General features: G+C 54.8%; 1 pseudogene; it reads right to left on the minus strand.

Moving 5' to 3' along the window:
• Window positions 1-771: 771 nt before the first annotated feature.
• Window positions 772-2,004, minus strand: LOC144162034 (uncharacterized; annotated as a pseudogene).
• Window positions 2,005-2,969: the final 965 nt, after the last annotated feature.

Genomic DNA, 2,969 nt, shown 5'->3' on the forward strand with positions numbered 1-2,969 from the left:
GAGCGAAGAACGTAGCCCATTAGGAGTTGCGCTGGTGTCCGGCCCCCGGCCTGCGGTACCTGTGCAGAATCCTCGCCAGGCCGGTTTTCAGTGACCCCTGCACATTCTTCTTCAAAGAAAACTTGACAGTACGAACAGCCCTCTCCGCGAGCCCATTGCTGGGGGTGATACGGTGCTGTTCGGAGGTGTATTATGTATGTTATTCAGCTTCATAAAATTGCGAAATTCCCAGCTCGTAAACTGTGGGCCATTATCGGATACCAGCGTCCGGGGCAACCCGAATGTACTGAACAAGGTGCGCAGAGCCTCTATGGTGGCGTGCGTGGCGGAACTCTTCATGGGTATCGCTTCTATCCACTTACTGTGTGAATCCACCACAATCAGTAGCATGTGACCATATTGACCGTGGCAAAGGATATTGCTCAGTATGACAGGCTTTGTTTACCGTTAGTTTAAAATCGCCACAAAGGCGGATGCAGCCATTCCGTTTCACTACCGGTACCACTGGCGCGGCCCACTTTGAATGAGGCACCGGGTCAATAATACCCGCGCCCGAAAGGCGGTCCAGTTCAGCGTCGACCTTTGTGCGAAAAGCATAAGGAACTTCGCGTGCTTTCCAAAATTTCGGCACCACGTTTTCTCGCGTCTCGAAGTGTACCGGAGGCCCTTTTATGAGCCCTAAACCTGGCGCGAACACATCAGCGGATTCGGCTAGCGACCGGTCCACGTTAATGTCGTCAGCCCCGACTAACGGCAGTTGCTCACCTGGCGTGTTCACGTTCATGGCCGGTGCCTCGAGCATGTGGAACGCTTGAATCAGGTGTCGCGTCCGCAGAGGTTGGGGCCGGAGCAACCAAGGACTTGCAAAAATCCATTCGTCGACCTGTTTCCGCACGAAACCTTGAGATTCAGTTGTCCCCGCACTGGAAGCCGTCCCAGGAAGCAGGCCAGTTTCAATGGCGAACCACGCAGCTTGGGCCACACTGCTTTGTTCCGTTCATATGTGGGCCACGTGATGACAGAAACCGGTGAGCCTGTGTCGACCTGCATGTCAACTGGTACCCCAGCACAATACAAGGTGCGCACGATGGGTTGCGCAATGCCGATTTGACCGATATGACTGCTCGCTGCCTGCAGCGCGAACATACCATCGGTGCCCGTGTCTTCCTCCCGCGACGACAAGGCGTGTACTTGGCGCAGTGGTGGCACCACCCGGAAACCACTCTCACGGCGGCAACAGGCTCGGGCGATATGACCGCGTTGTTTGCACTTGAAGCATGACGTCGATCGGAAGCGGCAATTTTCGGGTCCGTGCCCTTTTGCTCCGCAGCGGTAGCACGCAATCTGTGGCCGGCTTTTTGGGCGATAGGACTGGCCTCCCAGCGCATGCACAGTTCCCCCAGCGGCGGGGCTTATTATCTCTTGCGCGTTGGCTTCGGCCATTTCGGCGGATATCGCAATTTCTTCCGCTTCGCTCCTCGTCAGCTGTGGTTTCGCGAGTAGCTGCCGACGCACTCCTGCGCTTTGCAGTCCACGCGCGATGCGATCTCGAAGCATTCTATCCAACGATGTACCGAAATTGCAGGTTTCCGCTATCTGTCGAATCGCCACGATAAAATCCTTGACCGGTTCGCCAGGCAGATGGTTGCGGGTGAAGAACTTATAAGACTGTGCTATCTCGTTCAGTTGCGGCGAAAAGTGCTGCTTAAGCAAGGCTACCACTTGTGGGTACGAAAGTTCATTCACCTTATCCGGAGCACAGCGTCCGCTGAGTACGTCGACGGTGTGGGTGGACAGTGCAGTCACCAGCAGGGCCCGCTTCTTCTTGTCTTGGTGCCATTCCCTCAAAGAAGGCTTCCAGCCGAACCTGGTAAGCGGGCCACTTGTCGCTCGTCTCGTCGAACTGCGGCGGGCTGGCGTATCCTCCCGTGGGTGCAGCGGTCATGGTGGACTGAGTTAACGCCCCGTTCTCATCCCATCCTTGTCGCCACTGAAACGAACACGCCGGGGTAGTGGCTGGGCCAAGACAAAACGTTTATTGCGATAGCGCGGGTTAATGTAGCGTTGCGAGTGGGGTTAAGTGAGAGGGAACGAGAAGCAGCAGTGGTGATAACGGCGGCTTCGGCTGGCGTGACGTCACAGATACATGACTTCGCGAAAGCGCTCGCAAAAATAAGTGGGCCGGGCTGCGACTGCGCTTTTGCACTGTAGGGATAGTGCTTGCAGTAATTTGGTTTTACGTTTTACGTTAAAAAACTTCGCCGATATTGATCTCTTATCACCCAAATTACCCTACGTAACTCTTCTGCACGAAACTGACTTTATATTTACTACAGGCGAGCCGATCGCACGCGCATATGCAGTTTGCAGCGCCGGGGTAGCGGCGTCGCCGAAGAGCACGGCCGAAGCTTCGAACGCCAAAATACGGATCGCATTAGCGCTAGTGTTGAGTTTTATGGGCTTCATGGACCTTACTGAGTTTATTACACTCCAGAAACTAGCAAAATAGAGCAGCATTCATTGCGGCACGAATGTTGTCGGGGCGCAGTTTTCGCTTCTCGGTCGATTCCCGACGACGCGTCGGGCGACCAGTCGGGCCACCGGTTTTGTTGGCGTCTTCGGTCGGCGAGTCAGTCACACTACGGCGACTTTCCATCCGCCGACGTGTTTGTGACGCCGTCGGCGTGTGACAACGCTGTCTGGCAATTCGGCAGTTGGCCGATGGTTTGGCGACTCGTCTGCGTCGCCGTCGTGTCGGCCTAGTGTGTCTGATACGACCTGGTGACCAGACAAACTGTGGTAACTGGAGTTTTCACGTTGACGTCGCTAACGTGGTATGACGTCACAAACTTTGTTATGCTGGCAATTCCCTGACGTCATGGTTAGTGGCGCTATCGATGGGTTCCGATCTCCAGAAGAGCTTTTAGGTGCTTTTTAGAAGCGAATTAAAATATATATTAAGCGTTTGC

Source organism: Haemaphysalis longicornis, unplaced genomic scaffold, assembly GCF_048455015.1.
Source record: "Haemaphysalis longicornis isolate Haplotype H1 unplaced genomic scaffold, Haemaphysalis longicornis Haplotype H1 scaffold_12, whole genome shotgun sequence".
In the NCBI taxonomy this organism is placed as follows: Eukaryota; Metazoa; Arthropoda; class Arachnida; order Ixodida; family Ixodidae; genus Haemaphysalis; species Haemaphysalis longicornis.